Genomic DNA, 17,719 nt, shown 5'->3' with positions numbered 1-17,719 from the left:
GGGTCTAGCAACTTGCTGATACGGTAAAGCCGAGAAAAAGGGGAAGCATTTTAATTTTGTGATGGAAAGGCTTCTGTAATAAAAGCAAAATTATGGGGTTTTATTCCTCCTAAATGAACATCTTTTTAGTAAAGAGATGAAATCAGAGTTGCGTCTTACGCACGCACTGAAATTAGGAGTCTGAAGGCGAACAAAGAAAAGAGAGATCCTGTATTTTGAGCCAAAGCCAGTGGCTAACCTGCCCCAGTTTATTTTTCTGTTTTCACCTGTGAAAGTTCAGTGCCTTGCGTCTCTCTACTTTGAGAGGCATCAAGAGGCTAATTCGGACCTGGAGGTAAACTCCGTCTAGCTCTACCAGACCTACACTTGGAGTGAGTTAAGAAGACTTCACAGCAGATAGAGGATCCAGAAGGGATGCTTCCCCAGAGCAAGCCCCTTCTCATGCGACTGACCCAAGAATGTCCTGTAGCTCATCCTCCACCTTTGGGAGAAGACACGTTTGGAGGTGCTAAAAACAGGGAGATTTTACATGTGGGCACACATACTTATTTCTCTCTCCTGCTCATTGCCTTTAAGTGCTAACAAATAAAAGAGTGTGCTTTGTGCAGTTCCAAGACAAAGAAAAAGTCTCCTTCCCTCATTTATTTTTTACTAACTTTGCCAACCTCTCCATACCTCCGCCACAGCCCCACGTACACACTGCGTTTCCGTGTACACGGTCCAGAGCAACGGAGGTGGTGGGTCTCAAATGCCAGCCCTGGATTCCCAGCTGCACAGGCAGAACTGGCAGACATGTTCGAGAGCCTGTACTGTCACAAGATGCCCTCGGTTTTCCCCTCATCCACCCGGTTTCGCCCAGACCCACAGCAATAACGTGCTCAAGGGCAAATGGCACAGGTCTTCTAAAAGGAAAAGACATGATTTTTACTTACTCCTGTTTTGACTAAGGCAGGAATTGAAACTCAAGAGGCTGCTTTCTCCTAGACTGGTGTGAGGTTAGTAAAAGAATAATCATGTATGTAGTTCTTTTATGATATTTATTCCTATCCAAACACAGTGATATTTCCTATTGCTTCTCAGTGCAAATCCCTCGTGAAGATAATTAAGCCTATGTCCCTGTGCTCCCTGATGAACTCAGGTCTGGGTCTGACCCCACGTCAGGCTCTTTTCTCTCCTCTGTACGTAAACTCCCTGGAAGGCTCTTACGAGCCGAACGCCGTAACATGCAGCTGCCACCTCAGAGCTGGCTCAGACTTATTAATGACTTAGCAATTCAGCTGGCGACACAGATAAATCCTGATATTTCATTTTAGAAACTCCCCAGATGCCTTCAACCTTAGGTGTCCAGATGCTTGAAAGGAGGCTCTGGATGTGTCAGCTGACTGCCTGCATTCTTGGCTTCTCTCTGCGGGCCTCACTAGAGCTGAAGAGATATCTTTCCCGGCAGAGTCTCCGTAGGACGGGTCACATTGAGAGATGGCCGTAAGGCTGGGGTCTGCTAAAGCCTCATCTTATGCTGTCATCATTCGTGATTGTCGGAGCCGGAGTTCCAGCGGGGCACCAGGGGGCAGAGTGGAAGGCCTGCATGCTGGGCTGCTTTGCAGCCCAGACACACCAGCCATAGCAAAACCTTACAGCTTGGTGAGGCAACAGTTGGAGTTTTCTGGCATCCTCTAAGTCATGACAATAAGCAGAGCCTCAGCCAGCCACTGGTGAACTTGACCTTATCACTTCCCTAGGAACCCAAGACGAAAAGACACATATGCTGTCAGTGAGCCGCCTAGAGGAATAGTCAATCCTGTCTTAGCTAGAACTGTTGAGGATTCTTTAAGTTTGTGCACTGACCTACACCCTGTGACCTACTTCCTGCAAATGACTCAGACCCTGGGCTCCTGGCTTGGGAGTTGTACCCAAGTGGCTACGACTGACTGTGGCTTTGCCAAGTCATTGGATGGCAGTTTTCAACCTTGCTCAAACTGGCTATTGCTTCTACGTGCCACGATTAGGGGGGAAATATGCTCAGGTGTTATTTTTAATGCTTCTATAAAAATACCACCAAAGGTGGAAAGATGCACAGTTGCAAAGTTTAATGTATAAACTTCCTTGAGCAGTCCAACTCCGTCAAAACATTCTCTCTTAGGCTTTTGCTTTCCATGATTCTGTGCACTGTCTCTGAGCATGTTAACTGTAAGGCAGATTCTTTGACCAGAAAGGAGAGGCAAAGAGGGACCTCAAAAAAAACAGGTGGCCTAAAATTCCAAAAAGACAATACTGCTAACTTATCCCTCTATAGAACGCATTTTCATACTTTTCTCAGTCTTTGTGTTCCAACAGAGGTGCTACCCAGAAACTTCCATGCCATGCTGACAATCACCTCGGCGATGCATTTGAAACTGAGACATGGATGTCAGACCTACAGCCTGCCCTTGGCAAACCCAGCAGGTTGAAATAACTGGAGGGCTCCGCAGGCCCAGCTGTTCCGGAACTTCTTTCCTGGCCCCTCCCAATGGCGTCCACAATGGGGCATAGTTATCTTAGTCACGAGTCTCTCACTCTGCCCAGTAAAAGTAAAATTCAAATTTAAATCCCCATAAGACTTTATTGTATGGCCAGACAGGACTTGCAGGATGTATTTCTTGACTTTGCTTACAGGAAGATGTGTGGCTCTGTGGAGAGGTAGAACTTAAAAAAAAAAAAAAAAAAACGGTACTGAAACCCATCAATGAAACTGGTCAACTCATCTACTCAAAGCTGTCTAATGACATGAAAACCTGCGTAATGACCATCATTTCCAATATAAGAGTGTAAAATAAGCTGCTTCACTACCTGAAGGGCGGCCTGTGGGTCAGCAGCGTTGACATCCTCTGGGAACTTGTGAGGGTTCAGAATCTTGGGCTGTGTTCTAGGCGTACTGAGAACTGTCCCCAAGTGATTCCTACACACATCAGCACTTAGAAAGGGTGGCCCTGAGGAAGCCCAGCACAGGTAGGGATTTGGTAAACATGTGCTCATCATTTTCTACAGCATTTGAGATCTGTGTTTTCCTTAGAGCTTTCCAAAAAGTCTAATGTTTCTACTTTGTTGCCTTGACATAATTTTGTGAGCCTTAGATGTTTCTAGAAAGCAGAAACCCACAAGAAGGGCAGCTCGTGTCCTCCAAGATAGAGCTCTCTCAGATTGTCACTCAGACCTCCCCTCTTACGTGCTGGGTTTGGGTCAAGTTTACAAGTCGAGGTTTGATACACAATGTGGAGAGGTTTCTGTGTGTTTCATCTACCAAGCTAGTGGCCACACGGATATAAACAGAAGACTTTTTCCCCCTCCAGGGGCCTCAAACGCTGAGTTTGCACTAGTTTGCATTTTGGAAACACATCAATCCTGTGAGTTCTTCCTGATGCACACACCACATGTTCACAGGGCAGCACTACAGGTGGCCTATGTTGTCCCTCATGGGCTGTCCTCCCCGCGGGAGACCTGCTTCTGCTCTGCCGCCATCACCCTTGCGGATTTCATATCCTGTGCTTTGTTCTGAAAGGAGGGACCCAGCCTTACGTTGTCCTCACTTGGATTGGCCAAACCAGAGCTCAGAGGACCCACTTACACAGACGTTCAGGAGTTCAGCTACCTTGTTCAAATGCCTCTGGATCCTTTCAGGTCTGCCCTGGGCCAGGAATCTTGTTTGGAAGGGTTTCTCCTTACAGAATTTTGGCTCTTCAGCTTCTGGTGCCATTTGAAACCAGGAGGGTAAAACTGGAAAACTTAAACAAACCCTCTTTGAATGTTAGAAATGTTCAGCATTCGAGGTTTGGTCAAATGACGGAAAACATTCTGGGTTGGTACTGAACTTTCCAGCCTGTTCCTCCAACCTTGAGGCTAATTTTAGCATGGGATCCAGGCAGCGAAAGCTAAAGGAAATGAAGCAACTAAATTTACTCTGAGCTGGAGAAGCGGGAATTTACATTGGTTAGATAGTGTAAGACTCAATAATTCAGTTTAGGTGGCAAATCATGAGTGTCCGCAGTGTGATGGAAGCACCTGGCTTCGCCGGCTTTGGGGACTTTGGACTATTCTTGTAATGGCTACTCATTTTCCTGGTAGTAGGCAAATTAACGAGCTTCCGCATAACTCCTTACCAACTGAAGTATAATACGACCTTTTTCACTGGTGTCTTGTGAAGAGCAATAATTTTTGGACTATGCAAAGTGGTTTTGAATGGAATTAAAGAGACCCGTGGTTGATGCTTCAATATGGAAACGAGCAATAGGTTAATTTTAATACTTGGACTTACTGAGTATCACAAACACATGATGTCAGGACCTAGGCGAGGGGTCTGGGTAAGAACAAGTTGAAGAGAGCCTGCACAGTCAAGGCTGGAGATTCATCACTAAAGATGAATCTTTAGTATTCATCACTTAATTTTCGAATTAAATGTTCTTTTGGAAGAATATTACTCAGCTGCAGATTCTTACAAAGCCCCGAAATGTCAAAATCGAAAGAAAACATCAACTGTCCTGAAAAAACAAAATATTGCACTTAAAACCATAGGTGTGTATTTTAATTTCCTCTTCTTTAAATTCTTTTCCCCTCCTTTGCCAGCTCAGCAGCCAGCTGCATTTCTGGGTGGAAAGCGGGAAGGAAGATCTTGCCTGCCTTCTGGTTCTGATTTCATCTTCTTCCCAAGTTTTCAGTTTACTCAAAGCAGAGAGAGAAAGCAGATATGTTGCCATGTGCCACACCACTGGAACCACACTATAGTTACCAGCCCCTCTGCCTCTGGGGCCAGTCATGTAACATCCTTACTGGGACTCAGAATATATTGACGAAAAAAAAAAAAAAGAATATATTGACGATATATATACGTATACATTTAACTGAAGATACTGTTCCCCACACAGGACTTACATCTGAGATGTTATTCCTTCCAGGATAAGAAAATTTGGAGGAATGGCAAGCTTTGGTGGAACTAAAGGATTCCTGTGGGCCTAAGATGGGTGAGAGTTCATTTAGGTTTCTGTCATCAGAGGACAGTGGTCTTGGCTTGCAGGATACATGAGAGTTTGATGGCCTTTGATTATTATGGAAGTATTCGTCTTAGTTTGTTTCTCTGTGCTTTTAAAAATTTTACCATCACCCATTGACAATTCTCAGATTTATATGGAAAATGGAGGCTCAAGAGTATGATTTTCTGGCCACATGGGTCGTACAATATGAACTGGGACTTGTGAATTTCCTCATAATCAGAGTGATTGTTCAACAGACATAAGGGGGTTTCAGAAAATCAACCTCATGGGTGTCGACAAGCCTGAAATTGTCTCTCAGGGCTCCAGGAGTATCCTTGTCAATGAAAAGATGTTCAGGAAACACACACTTGACTGAGTTTTTTTTTTTTTTTTTTTTTTAAAGATTTTATTTATTTATTTGACAGAGAGAGATCACAAGTAGGCAGAGAGAGAGAGGAGGAAGCAGGCTCCCCGCTGAGCAGAGAGCCCGATGCGGGGCTCGATCCCAGGACCCTGAGATCACGACCTGAGCCGAAGGCAGCGGCTTAACCCACTGAGCCACCCAGGCGCCCCAATTGACTGAGTTTTGTAGGTGATCTTTAACCTCTTCTTTCAGTGCCCTTGTCCTTAAACAGAAATCCGTCATATCCCTCTGTCAATTCCTTTTCCTTTCAAAATCACAGTGGTTCCATGATGGGGGTCTCCTTTCTCTACCCTCCCTTTCTTTGATAATGGTCAGAGGTATTTACATATGTATGAATGCCTGTTGCTTTAACGTCACTCCAAAACTTAGGACTAAGGGCCCTTTTTCCATTCCCCCAGCTATATGAATCTACATCTGGGTTTCTACCACTCCCTGACAGGGCTCATGAATTTTCTCTATGGTCCTCACCATGCAAATGCCTCTCAAGGAAGCTCTACATCACAGCGGTTTTGCTTTCCTTGAATTCTCCTGTTATCATGACATAAATTTGCATATCTTAGTCTTTGGCAGAGTTAGTCAATCCCTCCTTTTTCCCTACATTTCTTGTCTCTCCCAATGTTTCCCCCCTAGCCTTTACTAAATATCAGGAATGCCTCACTTTCTCTGCAACTACTTACCTCGCTGAATATTTATTTTCTAATCTCAGGCTAGGCGGACTTGGTCGGGCTCAGAAGGTGGTTCACGATATTAGGAACCATTCACATGAAAAATGAAAAGTTGATATCGCAGTGACTAGTGTGGCCAGGGTACGGACTGGGGAGAGGGGACTGAGACTCCCAGAACATACAATTTAGGGAACCATGGACCGCCAGTGTCAACTCTGAACTTGGGTGACCCTACGAGTGAGTGCTTTCTTAAATTTTGTACCCTACGTGCCTTACTTGCCTCACCCTACTCCGGATCGTGCATATGGCTTACAAAACTGAACAGAGACCATAGGCTGGGGAGAGGCTGGTGTCTGAGTCAGGAAGAATTATGTGGCTAGAAATCCTATAGCCCGTGGAATAGTGAAGTCCTGAGTGGGGTCTTGGCAGATACTCACATTTTGTTTTGTTGGCGGTAGGCATGTGCATTTTGGGTAGATAAAAAGGACAGGGAGAACAATGAAGATGGGCAGAGCTCTGAGGCCAAAGGCAGATCAGAAATAAGTTCTGTCTGCTTGGGTGTTAGTGAAGAGTCCAGAGTGGCTGCCACCTTTCAGCTATGAGGTAACAAGCATCCTGACAAAGATATGAGCAGCAGAAATGGAGGGCAATGGGATGTTGATGGGCTGACAACATTAATAGTCTTAGTGGCATACTCTTCCTGCAATCATAGCCTTTACCCTCTAACTGTGGTGCCTGCCTCTCTGACCCTGGGCTCTGACTTAGGGCTTGCTTTGACCAATGGGACAGTTGCAAATTTGCTGGAAGCAGAGGCCTGGAAATGTGCTTCCTCATTGGGATATGCCTGGGTTGGTGTGCTGGAAGGCAAGATGCATGGAAGAGAGTCAGTCGTTCTGGTCGGGGCCATCGTAGATCAGCCAGCAGTGGCCAGGTGACCATCAGACACTTAGGTGAACTCCAGCCTAACCTGGAAGAACTGACCATCCACACCCAGCCATGACCTGCAGAGGTGCCCTGCCTTCCCAGAGGTGTGAGCAGTAATAAATAGTGGTTGTTCTAAGCGATATCGTTTTGTGATAGATTGTAGCATCACATTACCATGGCGATAGTTTCCACTAAGGAAGAGGTAAAGATGCAGAAAGCACCAGCATTGATCTGCAGGCTGAGGCAGTGGGGCAGAATCAGGTATTTTCAAAGTGAAAAAAGTTGGAAGCTCAAATGAGAATACCTGTAAGAGGTGGGAGGAGACAGGAGCCGGGGGAGGGGGACAAGGGGAAGAGGACAAAGGAAAAGTGAGTTTGGGAAGACATTTCAAGCGATGAGAGACAAATCGAGTTAGATGCTGAAAACAGAGATAAGAAAAGCAAAGACTCTGGGAAGGTCAATGAATTTGACAAGAAAGGGCCACTTGAGATCTCCTTCTTCATGACTCTTCCTCAGACTAAACAGAAGGGTGACATTGTACTGGTATGCAGGCAAGCAGCTCCTCCCTCACTTGAAAAGGAACCTAGGGGCACCCGGGTGGCCTAGTTAGTTAAGCATCTGCCTTCAGCTCAGGTCATGATCCTGGGGTCCTAGAATCAAGCCCCACATTAGTCTCCGAGCAGGGAGCCTGCTTCTCCCTCTCCCTCTGCCTGCTCCTTCCCCTGCTTGTGCTCTCTCTTTCTCTGTCAAATAAATACATTAAAAATTTTAAAAAAAGGAACTTAATATGAAATTATTATATACATACATATCTAAGTTGGTTATGTGACTTTTTCTGTCTCAATTCAATTCTAAAAACATTAATAGAGCATCTACTGGGATAGCATGGAGAGAAATTATACCGCAAAAAGAGAGATATGAGTATTCTTTGTTATTGCATTCCACAAAACAGCTGGATCCTGAGGGTATGTTTGGGATGGGCTGACCTGAGGCAAAAGGAAGTGACTTCCAATGAGAGGAACATCCATTTTCCACAGCAGCCACAGATGTTGAGACAAGGTGAGTCGCTCAAGTGGCCACCTGTGGAATAATGGGTATTCCATATCAGAGTGAGGGGTGAGAGAGGACCATGGGGAAATTTCCAAAGACGTGCTCAAGAGCCACTTGGGCAACCAATTCTCAGTGAGGGCATGAAGGGTCAAGAGTGGGCAATGAAGAGGAGGGTCTTGGGAGAGTGTTTGAATTGTGGCTTCTCTACTCCTCTCCCCCTGCCAAGTGGCCAAGGTATAGGGGCGAGTCTTCCACTTGTGTCAAATCTGGAGAGAGGGGCAGAGAGCATGCGTTACTCAGTCTGGGGTCTGACTCACCCCCGTGACCGTGAGTGACTTTTTGTAAGGTGGGATCGGAGTTGCATTAGGAATCTCTAGCATCCCCCTCCAAGGTGCCACAACTATGGAGTCCCAAGTAAGATGTTAGCTTGGCACTGTTTTCAACGGGAATCTGCCCATAAGGCTGGGCTGCCTAAGTATGGAGATCTCAGCCTGAAGAATTTGTGGTATAAACCATTGGGAGCAGGAGTTGAGATGGGAAAGGGGGCTGAGGTGCTAGAAAAGGAATGGGGAGTTGGAACAGAATGAGACATGTAAGAGAGCCCTTGAGAATGCACAGAAGAGAAACAATCCATGTTAAATATCCACAAGGCCAGAGAGAGCCAGGCCACTTAAAACGATGGCCCATAAGTGAGCGGCTCGTAATCCCTCCCACGGTCTCCCTTCATCCTCTCCAGCATAGCAGTGTGCAGGTGGAATTAGCAAGGACTCAAGGTACGGAAGTACTCGAGGCAGAAAGGAGCCCCATGAACCCACCCAGGTAGGCAGCCCAACAGGCTCTAACGGTGGTGATGGCTGTTTAATCAAGTTGGCAATTAAATGATCTCAGACTCTGTTTATGATATAGTGTGAATGTAATTTCTCTTCTTTAAGCGAGGGTGCAGGGAAAGAATCACTCATACTAAATAGGTTTTCAAAAGATGGAAACAACCCAAAGTGTCCATCAGTGGATGAGTAGATGAACAAAATGTGGTCTATCCTTATAATTGGGGTACTTTTCTGCCATAAAAAAGAATGAACTTTCCATGTGTATTACAACATGGATGAACCTTGAATACATTACGATGGACATAGAAGAACAAATATTTTGTGATTCTGCTTCTATGAGGTGCCTAGAATGAGTGAATTCTTAGAAAAGAATACAAAGTAGAGGTTGCCAGAGATTGGAGGGAGAGAGGAATGGGAAGTCACTGTGTAATGATACAGTTTTAGCTTGGGGTGATAAAAAGTTCTGGAGATGGATGGTGATGATGGTTGGGCATCATGAATATAATTATCAATGCCACCAAATTATACACTTAAAATGGTTAAAATAACAAATATAATAGCCATATTTTACTATAATAACAAAATCAAGTGCCTTCTATAATTAGATCCAGTGACCAAAATAACCGATCGTATCCATGATGGGGTTCTTTATATTGGTCCCCATAGCTGCAGGGTGAGTAACAATGGGATTTATTTATTTGTTAATATTTATTCCCTTTAGCAATGCTCTGTTGGCCAGTGTAAAATACATACAGCCAAGACCTGGATATTACCTTTAAATGAGTGCGTCAAGATAGTCTACCTTATGGCATGAGACTCAAAAAGTCTTGTTTAATTCAGTGTGTGATACAGCTAATATAGTAGTTGCTACCTGAAAGACATTAACTATACCTTTATTATTCCTACAATAATCACAAACAATCAGAAGATTGCACAGGAAAAGGAGTCTTCATAAAATTCTGACTCTGGTCACTTCTTACATGGTAGTCTATACATTTTGTTGTAGAAGAATCTAAAGTTGTATCTTAATAAGTTAAGCAAAATGTAGTATTTTAACAAGACTTAATGTATTAAGTCTTAACAATATTTTTTCCAATATATAAATTGGCTTGTATTAAATTTCACTTCAAAACCCATATAGGCCAACACACTCAGATTCACACACACAGTCGAATCCAGGATATTGATTTCACTTTGTGCTCTACCCTCGCTTGGCACCAGTGTGCAAGCAAGCCCAAACATATCACCTTTCTGCCTTCCCTGTTCCCGTAGTTAGTGGACCACACAAAGGACAGGCCCAGAGAGAGAACGGATTTAATCATAAGTCAAATGGTTAATTCTTCTCCTGCAGTCTCTTATTATGCAGGGATTATCTTGTTTGATGCCTGAACTGGAAATATGCTAACATTTGGGTTGACTCCTACCCAATACCTTTTTTTCCCTTGGATCTAGTCAAGTGTTCACCATTACTCTTCTAGGCTTCCTGCTCCCAAATCAGTCAGATGAAACCATGGAGTCATGCTGATGAAAGTGTTTAAACACTTAAGGATGGCATGCCTCCCGGGGTGCTCTTTGCAGAGATGCCAATGGAGATTCAAAATAAGAAGTGGGACTATGATTCCAGGTTGACAATTATGTCTCCTGTGCTGTGCCGTTTCTGGGACAGTGCTGTCCCTGGACTACCTAGGACCTGGTTATTAAGGTGGTAAGAAGTAGGTGATGAATTCTTTTAGGGTCAGAACTCTTCAGTTAATGAAACTACACCTCTTTCAACAGCAAGATTTTCATCATTATTCGTACCACTCACCCAATGAGTAAATGAGCTTCAGCTCATTTCTCTCTTTTATGGTAAATTGGAAACATTTGGAACAATTAGGTGATTTCACTGCACTTCAAGCCATCACCTGAATGATGGACTATGTTTTTAGTCCATCACTGCTAAAAATACGCTTCTGTGATGCCATGAGGGTAGGGATGCCAGGTTTAGGAAAACAAAACGAAAAATGATGCACCATTGACGTTGAATTTTAGAGAAAGAAAATGAATTAAGTTCTCAGAGTGTTCCAATTAATGCTTGAGGCGTACCTGCAGTAAAGAATTATTCACTGTTTAACTGAAATTCAAACTTAACTGGGTGTCCTGTATTTTATCTGGCAGTCCTCACTGACAGTCAAGATATGAGATATGCATATGTACATATCACCCAAGAAGCAGGAGGCTTCGGGGTAAATTTAAGTGTACAGGAAAAGATAATAGAATACGACAGTGGACTTCAGTCACTGTAGGCTGGAGAGGAGGTCTTTGTTTTTGGTTTATTTTTTTGTTTTTATTTTTTTCCTTTTCTTCCTTTTTGTTACAGTCCTTTCAAAGCCCTGGAGGAGTCTTTAATATCAGACTCATGGTGCCATTGGTTTGTCCAAAAGTAAGACACAATGGTGGGAAGGATCATTTACCTAGCTTTTCTTCCAAGCTGGATTCACCTGCTTTCTAGTCCAGGAGGACTCCTGGTGGTATTGTTCTCTCACACTGCTTTTCCAAAGGAGAACCCGGGCGTGCTAATTGCTGGGTGTCAGCGACGTGCCTGGAAATGGACGACAGCTGGGAGCGGAGTGTGTTCTGCAAGGAGAGGTTGGGGTTTCTATTGTATAATCTTGCATCCTTCCATCTGCACTGGCTTTTGTTTTGGGTCCCAAGCAATTGGCTAGAGCTGAAAACATAAACACCTCCACGCGCTTGCCCCTTATCATTTTCTTTTCATGTTGGTTTAGGAAATATACCTGAGGGACCAAAGACACACAATGAACCCAGCAATTACCAACCACCATGGGCAGGCAGTAGAGGCTCCAACAACAAAGCACCCAAGGTTGGGCTACTGCTGGTCCCTGACTTTCCTTAGGATGACGGGGACGCCTGTCAGTGGCCAGGCTCTGGGTCTGAGTCTAGGACTCCCTGCCACTTCCGTCTTGGGACAGCTGATTTCCTTCCTGCCAATGATGGAGGACTCAGGAAGTTTTTTTTTCCCCTCATTTATTTTGCACAAATAACTGGCACAGGTCATGCACGGTGCTGGGAAAATGATTTAATGAAGAGAAAGAAGCAGACTCAACTAAGTTTGTCATCTATGAGACTTTTTAAAAAAGTTTATTTATTTATTTAGTAATCTCCACTCTCAATTCAGGGCTCAAGCTCACAACCTTGAGATCAAGAGTTGAATGCTCTATGGACAGAGCTAGCCAAGTGCCTCTAAACTGCATATATTTTGACAAATGTCTACATCTATGTAACTCACACCCCTGTTAAGATACAGTACGTTTCTACCACTTCACAGAATTGCTTAGAAAATCCCTACCCTATCCCACCTCCATGAGGGAAACTACTGTTCTTATTTTTCTTCATCATAATTTTTGACTATTCTAGAAGTTTATACAAATGGATCATGCAGTTTGTACTTTTGTGTCTAGGTTCTTTAGTTGAGTGGATCAGTTCTTTCCTTCTTACATTTGCTGAGTAGTATTGCTCTGTATGGACATACCACAATCTCTTTCATCATCTGTTGATGGGCATTTGGGTCGTTTCCAGTTTGAGGCTATTACAAATAATGCTGCTATGAATACATGTTTTTGTGGAATTTATTTTCATTTCTCTTGGATAAATATATAGAAGTGAAATTTCTGGGATAAAGTGTAGGTGATTATCGAAAAGATAGATGACACCAACTCTTTGTGAGGAGTAGAGCCATGTCACTGATATATTACTGGGAAATATAAAATGACACAATCTTTGGGAAAAGTTTTGGCTTTGTTAAAATCGATTATGGAATATTTAATTGGAAAGTTGTTAAAAGAAAGAGTGGATCTCTCTTTTTCTCCCTTCTAGGAAAGGCTTTGGCAGAAAAATCCCAAAGGGACATTATAAAGAGAAGCCAGAGGGATAGGGGTAGGGAGAGTCATTTCAAAACACCATTTCATATCTTAGACATTGAGTTTTGCCCTCACTCTACGTGTTTATTGAGAATATGCTGTGAATCAGGTGCCGTTTTAGTGAGCAAGATAGACAAGATGCCTGCTGACTTACATTTAGGGGTAAGTCCATCTAGAATAGAGGTTATGAACATGAACTGAGTTTGAATACCAGCTCAGCACTTGTTAGCTGTGGGTCCTTGGGCAAGCAACCTAACATATCTGTGACTTAGTGTTCTCACCTGAGAAATGGGGATGATACCATTATATTCTTCATAGGGTTGTTACAAAATACCAATAATACATATATATATTTTTTTACCTCAAAGGATTGTTGTGAATAGTAATCTGGTTAATGTCTATAAAGCACTTAAAAAAAGTTTTGGCACATACTAAGTATATGTTAGCTCTTATTGGATGGAAACTTTATGTTGCTATTTAACACAAAGTTGCTAATTAACATGCTATCTGTGCTATCTGTGGGAGCCTTTGCATAAATGACAGAGAAAGGGAAAAATACTTACCTCTCCATCCTCTTAGGGAAAGACTGAGCAGATGTGATTTTATATTCATGCTCCCTTCCACAAATAGTAAATGACTTAAGAAATTGTTCTTATTTGCCATATTCTAGTTTGGTCCCAGCATATCAAAAGTGTTTCTTCCTTTAAGCAATTCTATAAAATTATCAGAACAGCAATGACAATTATAGACATGTGGGAAACATATTTATCATTACCAAGCTAGAAATCAGAATTATCTTATTGTATGACTAGACTGAATTATTTTCCAGAATACTCTCTAGGTTCCCCTGTGCCTCCCCATGACATATCCCATGGCTTCACTTTTCCTCCTCCCACGGGGTAGGCAATGTCTTGGCTCAAGCTTCTTGTTCAATGGTAAGGAGCAGAGCCAAAACCAAAGGGTGGCTTGCAAACAACAAGAAGACGATCCCAATCTCTGTGGTTGTGATTATAGTTGGTGGGCATAATCGAGCCCATACTGACTGACGCATTGGCTCCAAACAAAACAACCTAACTCATTGTTTTCTCTTTCTCTGATGTCAATTATTACTTTTTTTGGTAGTTGGTTGATTATTTTTAGGAAGAGTACATTTTTCATGTACTAAAAAGTAAGGGTTACCTCCAGAACAACCCTTGTCCCCTTACTAAATTATTGTGGATCCACCACACATGTATTCATCTAAATTCACCATTCTTTTAATATTCACTTAACAGATGGTTCACAATCCCTAGTCTATGTTGCTTTCTGGGCTGGGTGCAGGGGGAAGCAGGCAGCAGTTCCCACATGTGTAAGACAGGGAGACAGGGTTCCTGTCCTGGGGGTACTTATTAGAAGAGTGGAAAATTTGGTTTTAAGGCCCATAATATGCTGTGTAAAGTAACACTGTCCTCTACTTCTTCCACCATCCTTCAAGTTCAAGTGCTGGCCTCCAGTATAGCGTTTTATGAGCTAGTATTGAGTTAGTGGTTACCCTAATTTGTAACATTTATAAGGGTTAAAACTCACATCATGTCCCTTGCTCCTTTGCTTTCCAGGCTTACCATGTGTCTTTAATTAAATTCATCTCTCACCAAATGTCCCTTCTGTTTCCTTAATAATACTAGTCACCCTTATTGGCTACTTAGACCTCTGTAGATTTTCTTGTTGAGGCAGATATCTAGAGTAATCAAAATCTCTCCAGAGTTTGACACACTATTATCTTGTTGGAGAGGAAGAGAATGACAGAAATATCTAGTTGATAAACACTACAAACATACTTCTGATTTACGTAGTGCCTGACCAGAACTTTCTAGATAATGGACTCAGTATTCTACTTTTCTTCCCCATTGTCATCCATTCACACTTGGAATTTTATATGCTCTGGGGCTCAGGAGTAGGGAAGTAAAACTTCTTATACTGGAGCACATTATCACTTTTTCCAGGATCCTGGGCATATCACTTATCTTATTAATTGCCAAATAATTACATTTTTAAAACATTCTAAAATCTCATAATAGATCTGTACTCTAAAACAGATTAACCCAATATTTCAGGTAGACCTGGACAGATGGAATTTTGCATCTTGACCAAAATAGTAACTAGACTAAAAAGATATAAAATAATGATTCATTGAACACTGCATCAAAAACTAATGATGTACTATATGTTGGCTATTGAATTTAAGTAAAAAAAAAAAAAAACTAACTAAAAGACAGACAATAAGAAGAAGAAATATTTCTTCCTGCTTTGGTTACCATACTTTCACTTGGACAGATGTTTCTTTACCCAAAAGAAAGAGAAAAGAATGATTCTATTGATTTTAATTTTCAAGTTAATGATCTTTGATAACTTGAATGTGCTTTTTTAAAATAGAAAAGTAAAAATATGATAGGAAAACACTGATTGTTAACTTCATCAATAGTTGAATTCATTGAAAGTTTACTAATTATACTAGCAACTTTCATTAGTTCACTCCTCCCTGTTAAGTACCTTATACTCATCTAACTCTCAGAAACCTGTACTTATCCCCATTTTACAGATAAGAAAACTGAGGTATAAAGTAGGCGACCAGGGTATTTAGCCTAGGCAGGCTGGCTGCAAATTCTGTGCAAGTAATGACTACCTGGTAATGTCCAGAATATTCTACATCATTACCTTTACTCTTTGTATTTATTCTTTTTTTGTAATTTTTAAATTTTTTTATAAACATATAATGTATTATTAGCCCCAGGGGTACAGGTCTGTGAATCCCCAGGTTTACATACTTCACAGCGCTCACCATAGCACATACCCTCCCCAATGTCCATAACCCCACTACCCTCTCCCTACCGCCCTACCCCTGGCAATGCTCAGTTTGTTTTGTGAGATTAAGAGTCTCTTATGGTTTGTCTCCCTCCCAATGTATTTATTCTTATTCTAAGAATCAGCTAAAATAGGTGAGAGGAGATTTGTTGCAGTAGTAATTCAGATTTCACATGCTTTGTAGTTCAGCACTGGGATTACTTGCTAAAGGTTAATAGAAATATTTTCCCTAAAGTTCAGAGGGTCCATAGGATGTGGTACCCAAATTTTATTTTCTTTCTTATCTCTACAATAAGCATTATTTTTAAGGTGTTCAATTATACTACAAGGGGGTCATATGTTCTCTCTGGAGATTTAAATAGCAATTTTGAGGGATAATATAAATCGACAGTGACCAGACCTGTATTTTTGTCCATGTCTTTATGACAGACAGGATGCATTTAGGTCATTTTAGATCTCATTCAATGAGAGAAGGGGATGATTTAGCAGATAACTAGATTGTCTGTAAAGTGATTCAAAATGAACATAACATTTTTCCTTCCTCCAGATATTCCCAGCACTCTTTAACTCCTCCTGCGATGAGTATTGTGGACCACGCTAGATTATAGCTCTCAGTGGCCAAGCCTTATCTTCCCTGTCAGACTGTAAACTTCTGAGTGCAAGGGCAGGCCTCATTCATTGCCATGGTACCTTAAGAACTTAGAATGTGGTGGGGGCCCACCACTTTTTTGTTGACTGGTACATCCGTCATTTATTGCCGTAGTCCCACTGAATTAAAAACATCCAAAAATCCAGAGTGCTTTGAACAATGAACATTTCTGGTTGGTCTCTGGTCTCCAAGTAGGCTTGGTACCTCTTCTGATCTCAGCCAGGCTCCCTCAGGCATCGTCTGTCAGCTGCAGGCTGGCTAGGCAACTCTGCAGATCTTGGCTGTTCTCCCACATGTTGGGGGTGGCTAGTCTAGGTTGGCTGCCGTGGGACAGCTGGGCTCTCTTCCATGTGGTCTTTCATCCTCCAGGGTGCCCGCTCAGGCAGCTTCTTACGGAGAGGAGGTGGCACAGAAGAAAACAAGCAGGAATGTCTACCGTCTGTGACATCTAAGCTTGAAATGGGTGCATTGTCATGTCTACTGCATTGTATTGGCCAAAGCAAGCCACCAAGCCAGCCCTGATTCCAGGGGTGGGGAAAGTGAGCTGGATCTTTTCAGGGGAAGGGCTGCAAACTCACCTTATAAAGCATGAGTATATAAGGGGGCAGGGGGTGTTGAAGAATTGGGGCCAACAGATCTGCCACAACTAGGATAAAATAAAGATGAATCAGAGGTGGTGTCATAGTAGGAAGGGGGAAGCAGAGTAGCTGGTTCATGGTCCCTACACTTTCTACAGCTATGTGACCACAGACTTGCCATGTTAGGTCGCGTCACATCCTTTGTCACAGTTCTGGATCTTCCGAAGGTTGTTGGGAGGATCCAAAGGATATACACACTGAACTGCTTTGTGAATTATAAATCTCAATGCACGTGTGAACCGACATTGCTGTCATTTCATTTGAAGTGTGAGAGACTTCTGGTAATTCCCGTTACTGACAGATTCGGAGTAACACCCGCAGAGAAAGTGCAAATCCCCATAAACAACATTTTTCTCACTTTGCTCCAAGACGGGATCTGATGCATTTTGAGAACCGTGTACAAGACCCCATGGGTGCCCTCTCGAAATGCAGACACATTTTAAACATGCAGCTGTACCCCTTGCCTTCTGGAAGACCAGACATTTGCTCCTGCTCTGGGTGGCTCCCACACAAAAGGAGCGCGGCCCCCAGTAACCCCTCCTTCTGCATTTGTTTCTGCTTGAGGGATTAACAACCTCTTAAAATAAAGTCACAACTTCCCCACTTCCAGATTTTGTGATGTCACTGTGATGGGGACCTTCCCTCTTCTGCTGCCGGGGATGATTTCATGGTGCTTGTTGAAGTGAGAACTGGTCTTCCACGGTATTGGCAACCGTGTACGTTGGAGTATTTGAATGGATGGATTTCCCCCATCTTGTGGCACTCCTTGTGATTAAAATGG

At 42.7% G+C, this 17,719-nt stretch overlaps 1 protein-coding gene across 3 annotated transcripts in view; it reads right to left on the bottom strand.

Annotated features, from left to right (window-relative positions):
* The window catches only part of RUNX1 (RUNX family transcription factor 1), a 264,361-nt gene extending 248,090 nt beyond the window's left edge, over positions 1 to 16,271 (bottom strand). The window contains exons 1-3 of one of the 3 annotated variants that reach the window (XM_082722945.1): positions 16,182 to 16,271; positions 13,374 to 13,523; positions 11,344 to 11,667 (exon numbers count right to left, since the gene is read on the bottom strand). The gene's annotated coding sequence lies outside the window, so the exon portion shown is untranslated. Of the gene's footprint in view, positions 1 to 11,343; positions 11,668 to 13,373; positions 13,524 to 14,411; positions 14,600 to 16,181 lie in introns of those variants that run through there. The other 2 variants (XM_082722947.1, XM_082722946.1) reach the window with 2 other exon arrangements.
* Positions 16,272 to 17,719: the final 1,448 nt, after the last annotated feature.

The sequence above is a fragment of the Mustela nivalis genome, assembly GCF_964662115.1.
Source record: "Mustela nivalis genome assembly, chromosome: 1".
NCBI lineage: Eukaryota > Metazoa > Chordata > Mammalia > Carnivora > Mustelidae > Mustela > Mustela nivalis.
Note: the sequence above shows the minus strand (reverse complement) of the source record. Positions and strands in the feature narration are given on the sequence as shown.